Raw genomic sequence first — 16220 nt, forward strand, 5'->3', positions numbered from 1 at the left:
ATGGGTGTGGTGTCGAAATAAATGCTGACAAGGGGCCCCGAGCGCAGAGAGGCTCGTGACAGGGGCTAACTGTGCAAGTCTCCTTGGCCTGGATGGTTCGGTAGGTTGCAGGCAGTGGAAATAGATGGTAAATGAGGGGAGATGAGGTTCAGTGGTGCTCAGGGCAGCCTCAGTTTACTGCTGCCCCCAGCAGGCAGGCTAACAGTGAGTGGTAGAAGCTTCAGGTGGGGCAGTTCTGGTCTCGGGGTCACTCCGCTGGAAACTTGTCTTCTTACCAGTGTTTTTCTTACCTGTTGTGACCATTTGTAGGTCATGAAATCACTTATCAAAAGCCAGTCTTTTGGGGCATTTGGGTGGCTCAGATGGGTAAGCGTCTGCCTTCAGCTCAGGTCATGATCTCCAGGTCCTGGGATCAAGCCCCACACTGGGCTCCCAGCTCAGCGAGGAGTCTGCTTCTCCCTCTCTCTCTCTCCCCCTGCTTGTGCTCTGTCTCTCTCTCCCAGATGAATAAATACAATCTTTAAAAAAAAGGCCAGTATTGTTTTAAAATAATGGAATAGAAGAGAATAGGATGGACTGAAACATTTCAGAGTACCCTGCATATTCTAAGGATTAGTATTTCTTTGTAAACCTTCTAAAACAACATTTATTATCCAAATGCATATATGCTTCTGTAAAATGTCTTACTTAGGTAATGGGTCTGAAAAGTTCAAAGCACTGCTCTAAAGGTTATTTGTCGATTATGTTGTTTTGTTGGTGTTGGTTTTGTTTTAAAAAATAACTTTATTTTTAAAAAAGTGAATATTCATTAGACAAATAGAGTCCCAAGCCAATCACTCAAAATACTGCCATTAAGCAACCCCTGTTGATGTTTGTAGAGTATCATTCCAGGTATTCCTGCATGTGTCTATTTGACTGCTGGCCTGGCTAGCTAGAGAAGCAAATAAGAGCCTGGCAGAGAGGAGATGGGTAAGGCAGGATATAAACAGAGAGCAGCCTGGCAGACAGACAGGAAGGCTTACAGAGGAGCTGATGGACATAAACAAACTGGCAGGCAGGCATAGAAGATGAGACAGGTAGGTGTAGACAGGCCAGCTGGCAGAGGTGGAAGTGAGCAGGGAGGTGTAGATGGACAGGTGCGTAGGTGCAGACAGACAGGCAGACAGAGAATTTGGCAGGCAGTTAAAGATGGACAGGGGCGCCTGGGTGGCACAGCGGTTAAGCGTCTGCCTTCAGCTCAGGGCGTGATCCCGACATTATGGGATCGAGCCCCACATCAGGCTCCTCTGCTATGAGCCTGCTTCTTCCTCTCCCACTCCCCCTGCTTGTGTTCCCTCTCTCACTGGCTGTCTCTCTCTGTCAAATAAATAAATAAAATCTTTAAAAAAAAAAAAAAGATGGACACGCAGGCAGCCAGCCATGGATGGGTGAAGGTAAAACCAGACAGAGGTTGACTGAGGTAAAGGCAGAGACAATGGGAGGGTATGTGGAGGCACCGGGGTGGGGGTGAAGGATTGACAGGTAACTTTATGACAATGGAATCTTAATTCTTAATGATGCTTTTGTGCGTTTTTAATGAAGAGCTCTGAATTTTATTTTATTTGAATTTGACAGCAGAAAAAATAAAGAGAAACAGAATTGTAGAAATTCAAATAAACATTTCCTTTAACACAAGAAATATTAATTACCAAAATATTTATCTATAATGAGAAGATTAAAATCACATTAAGGTGGTGGCATCAGTTTTTATCCCCGTGGTGTAATTTTAGATAGCACTTATTGATTTCTTAAGAAATCTGAAGAAATTATCAGCCTGGTATTTTCTTCAGCCTCCTGTTCCCATCCACTTATTTCATTATATTATCAATTGTGAGCCTGAATTTACTATTATTTGCAGTCAGTTTTGGAATTCTGATGTGCAGAGTTGTTCAGTCTTGGTTCTGAATTTAGCTACACTCTCCTCCTGGTGTCCTGAGTCCTAACATGCTTGCTTTGATGCACTTCTTGGATGGCCTTGTTTTGTCATTGAGTGGGTGTTTTCAAGAAGGTGTCTTGAGGCTCTAGTCCCTGAGTTCGTTTGTGATGAGGAATGTTTCCCTTTTGCTTTTCCACATGAAAAACAGTTTAACTGGGTATAATAATTTCAGATCACCCTTTCTTCCAATTAGGAATTTTCAAGTCAAAACTTTCCTAGAATTTTCAGTATGAATACCTCCAACATGTTTAAAGTAATAAAAGACAACTTGGAAATGTTTCCAGGAAACAAGAAATTATAACAAACGACTAAGCAGATTTGAATAATAAGGAAATAGAACTCCTAGAGATGAAAAAAAAAAGTAATAATTGAAATAGTAAAGGAAAACCTTAGTGGGTGAGTTTAGTAGCAGGTTAGGTACAGCTGAGGACTGAATAAACAGAATGACAGACCTGAAGAAATTATCCCAACTGTCCCCCAGAGAGACAAAGATGAAAAATACGAGAGGTCGAGACATGGAGAATACGGTGAGAAGGTAGGAAGCGTGTGTTCCATTCTTCTCTATCCTTATTTTTTTGATCTGCTGTTCTGCAAGTTACTGAGAATATCCTACTATAACTGTGGATTGGTCTATTTTTTTTCAAAGTCTATCAGTATTTGCTATACACACACACACACACACACACACACATATATATTTGAGGCAAAATTATTAGTTTCAGTATGGATTCACAAATGTCATATGTTTCTTTGAACTGATTCTTTCATCAGGAAGAATTTTTTCTCTTTATTAATACTTTTTTTTCCTTTTTGGCCTCAAAGTCAGTCTTGCCTATTCTTAATATAGCTCTACCAGTTTTCTTTTGGTTAGTGTTTGCATGGTGTATCTCTCTCTTTTTACTTTCAACCTCTCTACATCCGGATGTTTTTGGCGTCCCCTTATAAATGGCAAATGGTCTTTTAATACTTATTAAAATCGAACCTTATAATTTCTATCTTTTGATTGGAGCATTGTTCCCTTTACAGTTGACATAACAACTACTGTAATGGTGTATAAGTTCACTATCTTACTTTCTGCTCTCTAATTGTATTGCTGATTGTATTGAATTCTCTCAGGCTGGTTGTTTTTAGCATCCCGTTTTTCTCTTCAAGCTTAGTGTTTTTACACTCATTTGTAATATTTTATTGTTTGCATCCCTAACTTAAAATCTAGCATTAATTTCAACTTTTACCCTGTAAGTATGCACTCCAGTTCCATTTATTCCTTCTCAGTTCATATGCCCCTGCTATGTACAGATTTGCCTCAACTCACAATGCAGTTCTGTCCCGATAAAGCCATCAGAAGTTGAACATAGAGTAAGTCAGAAATGCATTTAATACACCTACCCTACCGAACATCATAGCTAAGCCTCACCGACCCTGAGCATGCTCAGAACATTTACTTTAGCCTACAAGTTGGGCGATCTCATCTAACACAAAGCCTAGCTTATAATAAAGTGTTAAATATCTCATGGAATTTATTGGATACCATACTAGAAGTGAAAAAGAGAATGGTTATATGGGTACAAAACGGTAGTAAGTGTATCAGGTGTTTATCCTTGCGATCCCAGGGCTGACTGAGAGCTGTAGCCACTGCCACCGCCCAGCGCCACAAGAGAGTGTCATACTACATATCCCTAACCCAGGAAAAGATCAAAATTCAAAGTACAGTTTCTACTGAATATGCGTGACTTTCGCACTGTCATAACGTTGAAAACTTCTGAGTTGAACTGTCCTAAGTTGAGGACCATCTGTATTTGAATTCCATATTATGAATATATTATTTATATGTATACACATATATTATCTCTTTCATATTTATTATTTTACCCAGTTTTATTCTTTTATATATATATATTCATATATATATATATTTTATCCAATTAGAGTTATCCAAATAATTACCTGTTTATTGCACTTTCATCTCTTCCTAAATCTCTGATCCAGAATTATTTTCCTTCTGCCTAAAGAATAACTTTTAGTATTTCCCTTAGGTCAGATCTCCTGGTAAAAGTTTTTCTCATTTCTGTATCTGAAAATTTCTCTATTTTGCTTTTGGTTTTGAAGTGCAGTTTTTCTGGATATTGAATTCTACCCGGGCAGCTGTTCTCTCTTTGCACATTGAATATTTGTTGCATTGTCTTTGAGAAGTCATGTGAGGTCACGTGGTAGCTCCTTTGGAGGAAATGTCTCTTTTTTCCTCTGGAAGCTTGTAAGATTTTCTGATTGTTCTTGGTTTTCAGCACTTTTACTGTAAGGTACTCTGTATTTACCCTGCTTGTTTGTGATTCTTGAGTCTGTGGATTGACATCTTTTACCAATTTTGGCAAAATTCTCGGGCATTCTCTCCTCAAATATCATATCTGCCCTCTTTTGCTAATCTTCTTTCCTTGTGCCTCTGCAGCCAAGTATAGGAGCAGCTTTTCATTGTGTTCTCTCTCTTGCCTTCCTTTCTGAGTAGGCCGTCCTTTCGTCTCACCGTGCTTCACTCTGGGTGTTTCCTTTGGTTTTTTCATCCTGTTTTCAGCTATGTCCATTCTGTTGTCAATCCATACCCACTGAGTTTTTCATTTTGGTTATTTTATTTTTCAATTCCATTTCCATTTCTTTTTGAAACTTTCTTTATCCTGATCTCCTATGTCTTTAAAGTATTGTCTGGTTTTTATTGTGGTGTTGTTAATGTTGACTTCTTTTCTCATATTTCTGATTTTTAATGAATATGCTACGTATCATATTAACCAGACAGTTTGTACAAATCATTTGGGTTTTACTGTGACCTTATTTTCCTACAGAGAACGTTTCTCTTTGCTTCTTACGAGGAGGATAACATGATATACCTTTGATTTTGGATTTGGATTACCTCATTGTCTACATTTGTCCAAACTCATCACATGGTTCACTTAACATTTGTGCATTTCCTGATTTATAAATTTTATGTAAAGTACCATAAAGAAATTTTGAACTGTAAGGAAGTGATATGCATGTTGAAATGTTTAGGGGTGAAATGTACTGATGTTTGCAGATTTCTTTGCAATGCATCAAAAATAAAATGGGTTGAAAGAAGGATAAATAGGGGTGGGTTGATAGGTATGTGGTAAGAAAATCTAGCAAATGCTAATGGTAGAATCTAGGCGGCAGTACATGGTATTCACTTTAAAGTATTTCTACTTTATTGTATGTGTGAAAATATTTGTAATACAATTTGGAACAACATTAGACTGGGACAACATTGTACTTTGTCATATTCTTCTTTGTCTTTGTTGATTGTTCTTGAGATACAAGTCAGAATATTTGTTACATTGATATGTTACCTTCTTGTTATAACACAGACTCCTCTATTCTGGAATTTGATATGACATCAATGGAAATATATATATTGCATGAATCCTTGTTACACTAAAGTCTGCCTGTCATTGGATCCTGTAGCGTGAACATTAAGGACAGTATGAAATCTCTGAATCTTGAGATTTCAAGACCTAGAATCATCGCTAACTTACTTTGTAACCTTGGGAAAATATCTCATGTGTTCTGAGCCTCAGCTTAATTTTTCATCTATGGAATGAAAACACTTCTGTAGTATTGAGTTCCTCTCTTTGTGTTTACCCCTCAGTCAGAAATATTCCTTAGAGCTAATACTCAAAAGGCAAATACATTTCTCCTTTACCATTTTGTTTATATGTTTGGAATCTTACATTAAATCAGAAGTCTTACATGCATATGTGTAAAGAGAGTCTGTAATGTTCAAAAGTTCATGGGGTGCTCTGTGGCTCAGTCAGCTAAAGTCTGACTCTTGGTTTTGGCTCAGGCAGTGATCTCAGCATCATGGTATTGAGCCCCATGTCAGGCTCTGTGCTCAGTGCTGGAGTCTGCTTGCTCTCTCCCTCATCCTCTGCCCTTCCCCTGCTGGGCACATGCTCTCTCTCTCTCTCTCTCTCTCTCAAATAAATGTGAGAAATCGGAAAAAAGAAAGTTCACATCAATGTGCACAGTGCTACAGCTGGCCAGAGGCTCTCTTTCATGTGTTTTCTGCGAGCCGCATTCACTAGCATACCAGTGAGTACAGACACCTGAGTACAGTCTTGACTCATTGGTATGCTGGTGAATGTGGGCTCCCAGAAAGGGATGGTAAGGTGGAAGGGAGGGGCGAAAAAGAAGGAAGGAAGAGAAAGACAAAGGGGAAGAAAAAAGAAAGGCTCCAATTATTAGCATTTGCCAACTTCTGTGGTGTAAATAATCCTTCTGTCACCAGCATGACATCCCTGCACATGGAGTTAGGCGGAGGAGTGACAGTTGGCTGCAGCTGGCTGCAGTAGTCTGTCTGTTGTCTTATACTCAATTTCTAATTCATTGGGTTGTATAACTGTTATGGTTTATATAGCCACTTAAAGTATCTGTGTAGGCGTGCATGTTGGCTATTTTTGTGAAAAAAATATTCAGAATACAGAAGTTATTTTTAAATTGCATGACATTTTCTGGCCCAATTGAAAATGCCTTTTCTCTTCAGCAAGTTTGGTGTGCACAAAAATATCTGGCTCCGTATGTTTCAGAGGAAAGTCTGAACTTGGTGGTGGTGATTAGAAATGTCTGTTATGCGTCTGTTACAGTGATCTGAGCAGGTGTGGAGTTAAAGGGAGTCTTCTCTTTTTATTTTAGGCATTTTTGTTGCCTTCCTGTGACATCGCTGTAACAAGGAAGGTAGTTCCAGTGTACAGAAAGTGGATTCTCCAGGACAAACCTGTGTTCATGGAAGAACCAGATAAAAAAGAAGCTGCCCTAGAAGATGCTGAAAAATTAGGATTTTCAGAGACTGACAGCAAAGAGGTAATACGTTGTCGCTTGTTTCAGCTGGGAGTACACGTATTTTAGCAAAGTCTACCCGATCGGGCGAGGGTGCCAGTCAGTGGGGCACAGGCCGGCGGGGCTCTTTTATCGTAGTTGCTTCTCTCCAGTTGCTGAGTTCCGTGAGGACCTGCTTCAGTGAGGCTGCTTCTGGGCTGTCTTCAGGATCATTGGTCACCTCCTTCCCCTCAGGCTAGGTCCGGCTGTGCATGGCAGCTTTGTCATTCACTGTGGCGGCAGAGTTGTTTTATGAACCATTGTATGTTCACACGTCTGCGTGTGAGACTAAAAATGTCACTGCCGTATTGGTATTGACATGTTTAAACAAATAGCATTTGAGAAACTAAATTTAGAATGTTTTGGCAGTCTTGTCTTGTGCAGTGGCCTGCCCAGAGCAGCCGAAAGGACTAACCCAATAATGAGTGCTATCTCTTCTCTTAAGAAGCCTCACTTCAGGGCTGGGTGCTGTCCTCAGAGTGAGTGCTGCTGGAATGGAACTTTTCGTCCTGGTTAGGTAAAGCTAGAGGCTGGATAAACCTAAAACGACACAGTGGGATCTCTTCCTGAAACAAAATATCTGTCATATTTCTATTTCTGGCATGCTGTTTTGAAACTAGTCTGAGAAATTATTTTTTTTAAGATTTTTATTTATTTATGTGACAGAGAGACAGCCAGCGAGAGAGGGAACATAGCAGGGGAGTGTGAGAAGAAGAAGCAGGCTCCCAGCGGAGGAGCCCGATGTGGGACTCGATCCCGGAACACCGGGATCACGCCCTGAACCGAAGGCAGACGCTTAAGCACTGTGCTACCCAGGCGCCCCTGAGAAATTATTTCTAAAAGTGGGTGTTGCAGCAATTAACAACAAACATTTAAGACTATTTGTAATCAAAGGCATATCACTTTTAAATATCTGTATTAATTCCATAATTTTTGATTTTTTAATATTGGTGAAATCATTTTAATAACTGGTCATGAGGTCAAAATGAATAGATAAGCAAATGGAATTTATCACACATTTTAAAGGTCTGTTTTAGAGACTCATTCAGTCACTGGACCTGCGTTTATTTCTTCAGCACATACTAAACACTAGGCACTGTTTGAGGTGCTGGAGGTGGTGAACAAAATGGAAAAAAGACTCGCCCTTCTAAAACCTCTATTCTCATGAATTTTGGTGAGTGTAAGGAATTAAATATGTGAACATGTACTTCTTCCCCCTCCGTTAACTGGTTTTTATCTTCTAAAGACCTCATCTGACGGTTCTCGTCATAAGCGATCTTCCAGTTGGGGACGAACATACTCCTTCACGAGTGCAGTGAGCAGAGGATGTGTGACGCAAGAAGAAAATAAGAACGGGAAAGCCAGGGCCCAGGCTATGCTGCAGGTACGTGGCTGCCCGGAAACATAAAGACCTCTGGTTTGAGTCCATTTGAACATTTTGTTTATTGTGATAGCATCATTAAAGTACGGGGATATTTGTATCTACCTGTCAGTAAACAGCTCTTAAGTTCTCATTCTGAGTTTTCTTCCTGACCGCTCATCTTCAGTTTGTAAAGATTCTTTTCTAGTCGAAGGAGACCTATGAGCTGGTTGCAGTTTTTGAGAGGGATTATTACGCAGTGAATGTGAAATGACTGAGATCTAAATCTTAAAAATCATGTCCTGAACACATATGGGGAGTTAGTCCGTCATCTGGACTCTAATTTGCAAGACAAGCATGGTGATTCTATAATCCCATAAAGAATATTCTTCTTAAAAATTGCCTGTTTGATGATAAATGCTCTACTTTTTAAATCTTTATCTGTATGAGTATTTAAATAGAACCAGTGCCATTTGGGAACATTGGAAAGAACAACTTTGGCTGATCACTTAATCTTCCCAGACCTCAGGATTTTACCTCAAAAATGGGGATTGGGAGATTGATTACCTCTTGGCTCCCATCTAGGTGGAAGGTTGTTAGGTCTCTAAGTGAAAACACAGAATGCCTCTTTTTCCCCTGCTCCCTGGCGCCCACCTTCTACCCCATATCCACCTGAGGTAGCATAGGCATAGCTTGCCTGTTGCCCAATTTTCAATGACATGCTTTTGTCATCCATCTCTCAGTAGGATTCCTTGTCATGGTATCCTTTTTGCTTTCAGGTTCATTAGCAGTTTAATACTCCGTAACTATTGAATCTTCTCATTTTTCAGTGAAAATCAGCAAATAATTTGAAATCAACTTGAAACAAAATGAAGATGATTTTACTTGAGTAGCTTCAAAGAACTCCGGTGCCAGTTGTTAGGAAAATCTGTGCCCTCACCAGAGAAGTGCATGCCGGAGTCCCTAGCCTGTGTCCCTTGGTATTCCTTGTCCTCCAAGTGGATTGCCATATGCCATCCTCAGCCATCCCACTGCCAGTATCTCCCTAGGTTCAGGAGAGTGTTAATTTGTTTTCTGAAAGGATGAGTTACATCAACTTGGCCAAACCAAGAAAAAATATTTTCCACTTGATTGTAGCACAACAGTGTTCAAAAATGTTTAGTTTGGATTCTAATAGCTGTGTTTATTCTCTTTGTATCCAGTATCTTTGGTCCTTTCCTTGGTTCATTAGGAAAAAGTGGCCAAGTACAGGTTGAATAAGCTAGTACTCTTCTCCAGTTGCTGTTGAGAGGTACAATTTGGACGTATTAATTTTTTTTTAATTTTTACCTTAACCAGTACTGACATGGTAGTAAGAAAGATTCATGGAGTTGGCATTTTGATCTTTTTTAAAAAAGAAAATGAGCGGAGAATATAATATATGAAGACTCCTCACTTTTACTTGGGAGTATGCAAAGTTTCCAATTCACATCAAGAAACAAAATACCTTGAGTGAAAGATCTGTCTTGCAGCAGATCGTCTATGCCATACGTCTTCCAAAAACATGGCCGCGAGGGGCAGCTGGGTGGCTCAGTCGGTTAAGCCTCCGACTCTTGATCTCTCAGCTCAGGTCTTGATCTCAGTCAGAGTAGTAAAAAAATAAAGTGGCCACTAAAATTATACTACCACTGCTATAGTTGGTTAGTCAAAAAGTTCTTTGTTTTCCTTTTTCCCACTTGAAATCTAGGAAAGTCTTCACAATTGCTGTTATCATCTGTTACCAATTATTACAGTGCTTATTTAGTAATTCTTTCTAGAAAAGTAGGCCCTGACACCTTTTTAATCTTGCACAAGATAATCTTAGAGGCTGTCAATATTTAAATTCACCCACTTGACTTTTGAGCATGTTTATTTTAATTTCTTCGGTCCGTTTGTGCATCTATTTTAAGATGTTGTGTTGATAGATTTCATTCCCAGGTGAGCCAGAGAATTCTGTTTGTTCCCAGATCCTTTGAATTTGTACTGCTGAACACAAGGGAGACTTAAGAAGGCATAGGATCTAGGTAGATGGTACCCATCCACCTTCATTACCAGACTGACAACTCAGTCTCCTAAACTGAAGGGTCACTGGTGTCGTCTGTGTCAGTAGTAACACAGTGTTAGCTTTACTGTAGTGCCCCTAAGCAGTCACTTACGACTACGTAATAGGCCACATCTGTGCGTCTCACAATTTTCTACTGAAACACCCCTGACAGGAATGGACAGTGAACTTGTACCCCAAAGGTCTGAGGTAGAGTGTAGAGCTGTTGGCTAGTCATCTAAGTTTTTTTAAATCTGATTTTATCTCAAGAATTCACTTAGGTTTTATATCCTACTGCCTAATATCGTTCTCCTAGTCAAGGTATATGCACCTGGAAGCTATGTACTGTTGACCATGTGGCCTTGCCGGTTTCCTGCCTCCCTACAGCTACTAGAGATCTGCGCCCGTGTTGGGTGGTGCTGGCCGTGCTTCCTACCTGCAAAGTTCATGTGCTGGGAGATTCCACAGCAATCAGATGGTTTTTCCCAGCCACTGTCTGACCACTGCTCCTCTTCCTCTCCCCGTCCCCGACCCCAAAATTTCTCACCCAGAAGCAGTGATCCTATCTTACTGTTTTCCCCTTTTCTTTTGAGGTAATGTAAAAAGAAGTCTTCAGAAACTTTTCTGATTCATAAATTTTCTAAAGTTGCACTATTAATTTGTATTAATAATTTTTTTTCTAGGAAAGGTCTTTCAAGTGTGTCAGGTGATTCTAAGAGAAGCATTTTAAAAAATCTTGAGTATGTGTTGGTACCACTTGCCTTAGTTGAAATAACTCAAAGGTGATTGTTTAGTAGAGGGAAATTAATATCATTATCTTTAAGAAAAATTTGTTCAGATTTATGTGTTTAGTTACATTTATATGTTTAATGTAAAATTTGTTGATTTCAAGGTATTTTTGATAAATGCAACAAACGTCTTTTTGTTGGAACCATGTCCTGAAGTTCCCATGCTCTTAAGAGAACCAGCTGATGCCTGTAAAGCTGTTTTGATTATTTGTAGGCGCATGATAATGGAGCTTACAATGAATAAAAAGACATGGTAAGTTTATTTCAAATTCATTAATACTGTAAAACAGATGTTTCTCTTTTTCAACATAATAATTAGAACATCAAAGCCTCCACTTACTGATGGCTTTACAAAGTGAACAGTAAGATGATAATCAATCTTCTGTAACAGTTTCTGTGAATTATGAAGAAGGTAAGTATCTAGCACTTTGATAGTTTATTTTTATTATTGGCTTTAAAAATGTTACTGAATGAAAAGTAGTCATATTACTTAATAGTAGATTTTTCCATTTTAAATTGTCATCAGACTGCTTTGTGGAAAAGCAATGTAACTGGTGTTTTCTATCATTCTTCATAAGCCCAGGAGAGGTTGTTAATTGCTCTGAAATACTGTTAACTGATTTTTATTGCTTCCAATTTGAAGCTTTAAATTCACTTTGGAAAACCAATTATCTGAAATGACAGACTGTCAGAATGACCGAATAATAGTACCGTCAAACATATAGTGGCGCCATGAAAATGTGCTTATGCGAAATGTTTTCATTTTTCTCATTTGTTTTTGTTTGGTGTCTCTGTGTTTATAATACCCCTGAAAGTACACAGTGCTGTGGGTTTTTCCCATGCCCCCGTCCCATGATGAGCGCATCACTCCAGCTTAGGAGGTGCTTTCAGACATTCTCAGCAACGGAGACCTCAGAGCCACTCTGTAACCCTCTTTCTTCATGCCCCTCAGTTCTGGTTGTAAAATGCCTCTCCAGCCTGTCCTTTACGTGTTCCTCCCACCCATCGCTGCCCTGGGGCGGCCTGGCTGGGTCAGCCCTGCTGTCAGTGGGCTTTGGCCTCTGTGCTCAGTGCTCAGGGCTGCTGCAGACCAGCTCTGGTGGCCGCTTCCCTCCTGGAAGTCCTCAGTGGGGCCCCGTTACCACACCTGTGTTCTGGATGCTTTTTCTCGATGTCCTTGAGTCAGCACTAAAGGGAAAGCTCTGTGTGCACCTGGTGGAAAGCATAGAAATGAGGCAGGACTGACCTGGCAGGGGCCCCTAGGGCTGTGGAGTCCAGCCTTTTCCTTTCTCCCATGAAGGGAGGGTGGGCCCAAAGGAATCCCATCAGGTAGCAAGTTCACTGGTACAGAAACCACAGGAATCAAAATGATTATTTTAGGATGTAAATTCCAGGGGTGCCTGGGTGGATCAGTCGTTGGGCATCTGCCTTCAGCTCAGGGCGTGATCCCGGTGTTCAGGGATCAAGCCCCGCATCAGGCATCTCTGATGGGAGCCTGCTTCTTCCTCTTCCACTCCCCCTGCTTGTGTTCCCTCTCTCGCTGGCTGTCTCTCTCTCTCTCTGTCAAATACATAAATAAAATCTTAAAAAAAAAAAAAGAAGTAGAATAGTTGTTGTACCGAGAGTTTTGTCTTCTCCCAAGTTACAGCCAGGACTAGCTGCAGACACCAGAGGATTTTGAACCAGTAGCTTTGTTCATGATAATAGCTGATTTCTCCATAGCTCAGATCCTGGTTACAGTTGATCAAATAAATTTTGAGACGCTAAAAGAAAATCAAGATCAAGTGCTTTTTATTTTAAAGTTCATTTTATTCCTAGTAATTTAAAATATTTTGTTAAAACTCATTCTTCTTCCAAATGAGGGTGATTCAGTTCTCTTGTTGGCTAGTTGGTTTTAGACGCTCATGGTGGCGTGGATCCGAGCAAACCTGTGTGTGTACATTTCTCGAGAGCTCTAGGATGACTTCCTCGGTGTGCTGTCCTCCCTCATGGAATGGGAAGAACTCATAAACGAGTGGGCCAACGTCATGGACTCCTAGACAGCAGTGCTGGCGAGAACTGCTTACGGAGTTGAGATGACAAACCTACCTCTAGACAAACTAAGTGAACAAAAGGAAAAGAAGCAGCGAGACAAAGGTACTTCTACTCTTACAGAGGAATACCAGATGTCTGAGATGGAGGCGGAGTGTGTCTATACATATAGGCAATTAATGCATGGAATTTTGGAATAAACCATACAGGCCGTGTCTTTTTAATGGTGGTGTTGGATGGTGTTTCATAGCACTCTGTCCTCGTAGTAAGGATGATGAATTTATGAAGGGGCTGTGGAGGAAGAAAGAAGATGAAGGGGAGTAGCAGTAGTAGCAACAGGAATAATAATAATGGCTCGTGCTTGTATGTATTCTCTCTCTTCACCCTCTTGGTAACTTCTGAGTTACTATCCAGGTATCACAGACAGAAACTGAAGTACAGAGAGTCCATGGTGATGGGCTCACTCAAGGTACCTAGCTGAGAAGTGGGAAAGCCAGAAATCGAAGCTGGGCAAGTCCAGCTCCAGGCACCACACTAGAAAGACGTATTCCAGTGCCTGCTTAGGCAAGGTAGAAAAATTCTGAGTGTTTCAGATGGGAGTCATTTTGGCTTTTTTTGTTTCTAGATAAAAGTTGTTTTGAGACCTCGAGTCAGATCAAGGTGGAAAACATCAGTGGTGGTTTCTACTGGGGACAACAGTTTGTCTTCATTACTGTTTTAAGGCTGTGACACAGTCTTGGGATTAATTCCCTTGTACTCCAATTTATTGTGTAAAGATTTTGAGGCAGTTCATAGAAGTACCTATAATACAATAGATAAAATGGGTAAGGACACTGGGGCAAATTTAAAGGGAGCGGAGTTGCCGGAGTGGTTAAGATGCCAGAATGCATGCCAGAGAGCCCCGTGTGCTTGCTAGGGAGGGAGAAGGGGAGCAAGCTTAGATGTGACTCTGATCTTCACAGGGTTACAGCAGAGGATCACAGATTACAAATGGGGAACATTGACAGCTTAGGTGATACATAGCTTTTCTTGGTCCTAAAACTTGGGAGGAGTTTCTTCTCCCAAGATGCATAAAGTATACATTGCTTGCTTTGGGTAGACTATAGCCTCAACAATAGCCTTATTATAGACTGTATCAGCTTTTCCTGTGTGACAGATCACCCCAAAACATAGTGACTTAAAGGAACAGCCAGTTGTTTAAATCATGATTTTATGAGTTGGCAGTTTGGGTTGGACACAGTTGGGCAGTTCTGCTGGATTCCCTCCTGTGTTTGTAGTCAGCTAGGCTGTCAAATAATCAGCCAGGCAGCCCTAGGGTTGGCCAGCTGTCAGCTGGGGCAGTGATGGGGGGACTTGGCCACATACCTTTTATTGCCCAGCAGGCCAGCTCAGGCTTTTTTGGTGAGGTTTTAGGTTTCCAGGAGCAGCAACAGGGCAAGCCCAGATTTTCCAACGCATTTCAAATCTCTGCTTGCTCATTTTGCTAGCAAAGCAAGTCATGTGATGAAGCCCAGGGTCATTGTGGGAGAGGCCCACAGAGGATGTGGATGTGGGGAGGTGTGAACCAATTATGGTGATTACTTAACCATATAAACATGTCATTAATGGGACTGATTCTTATAATATCTTCGCTGCAGTCTGTGAGTGGCTGTATTTATTTATAGGAAGGTAAACAATCTGAAAAACAGTTTATGGAATGATACAGAATGAATTCAATTATGTAATTAATGCCTTTGGCAAATATTTCCAATTGATCTATCATCTTGCTTATGAGGAGATAATGCTAAGTGAAATAAGTCAAGCAGAGAAAGACAATTATCATATGGTTTCTCTCATCTATGGAACATAAGAACTAGGAAAATCGGTAGGGGAAGAAAGGGATAAAGAAAGGGGGGTGATCAGAAGGGGGAATGAAGCATGAGAGACTATGAACTCTGAGAAACAAACTGAGGGCTACAGAGGGGAGGGGGTGGGGGAATGGGATGGGCTGGTGATGGGTAGTAAGGAGGGCACGTATTGCATGGTGCACTGGGTGTTATGCGCAACTAATGAATCATCGAACTTTGCATCAAAAACCAGGGATGTGCTGTATGGTGACTAACATAATATATTTTTAAAAAATTTTTTTTAAATTAAAAATAAAAATGAATTCAAATGTTCATTATAAAAATACTTGCCTTCTAAGCACTGGATTTGTGGAAACAAAATATACTCTCAGGAACCTGGGTGTGAAAACGACCCATAGGTGGCAGCCACCAGCACATTACCTGTGCAGAAATCTCTGTCTCGGTCTCTTATCTCCTGTATTTCTCTTGGACCCTTGACCACTCATTTGAAATACTTGACCAGAGCTCTAGGAGAGGAAAGCAGAGAAGTGATACCTAATTTTGCAACAAGAGAAGCTGCCGATTATATACAGTTGGATTTATGAAATCTGCTGAGTAACACAGGCTGTGCAATGAATGATAAGGAAGTCAGCCTTTAGATTATTTTTCTTGTCTTATCCTTTATCAGGCTGTGTTCTATTCTCCGAAAGGAGCCACCGTGGGGAGATCCTGTTCTCTCAGCTGGCGGAGCCACCCGGATGTGGCCGAGCCAGTGCGATCGAGGAGCGCCACCACATCTGGGGCACCGGGAGCTGAGAAAGCAAGAAATATTGTTCGCCAGGATACAACTGGTAAACGTTTATTTAAGTGCTTCTGTGAGGTCCAGTTGCTATCTAAGATGGATTTATAGGAATAAAATGTTTTAAAAGCTTTAAAATTCGACTCAGAACATAAATACATGGCCTTTTATTAAGTAGGATGTTTCCGTATCTTTTAATTGTCTCTTCTGTTCTCTTCAAATCTGTTTTTGATACTTATTTCTGAATCATTCATTGTGAAAAAGAACTTGAGCTGTCACTACTGAGTGAGATATATGTGCAAAACAGAGAAAATAGATATTTTGTTAGAAGCCTAAAACAAATAGATTCTCAGTAATCGCACAGCTGCATCATGTTGTTGAGCAGCGTGAATCTTAGTGTGGCGCTGTTCCAACACAGAAAAAGAGAATAATGCACATAGTTTGCAGGACTGGAGGGAGATATTGAAGTGCCTTGCTTCTGTTGGGAAGTGGAGCTTTACATGCCTG

General features: G+C 40.5%; 1 protein-coding gene across 1 annotated transcript in view; it reads left to right on the forward strand.

Moving 5' to 3' along the window:
- The window catches only part of LOC125282214 (ral guanine nucleotide dissociation stimulator-like), a 217593-nt gene extending 201429 nt beyond the window's left edge, over positions 1-16164 (forward strand). Inside the window, exons 11-14 of the mRNA XM_057312937.1 lie at positions 6668-8234; positions 11162-11310; positions 12946-13193; positions 15603-16164. The gene's annotated coding sequence lies outside the window, so the exon portion shown is untranslated. The remainder of the gene's footprint in view (positions 1-6667; positions 8235-11161; positions 11311-12945; positions 13194-15602) is intronic.
- The last annotated feature ends 56 nt before the right edge of the window (positions 16165-16220 follow it).

Source organism: Ursus arctos, unplaced genomic scaffold (genome assembly GCF_023065955.2).
Source record: "Ursus arctos isolate Adak ecotype North America unplaced genomic scaffold, UrsArc2.0 scaffold_16, whole genome shotgun sequence".
Taxonomy (NCBI): domain Eukaryota; kingdom Metazoa; phylum Chordata; class Mammalia; order Carnivora; family Ursidae; genus Ursus; species Ursus arctos.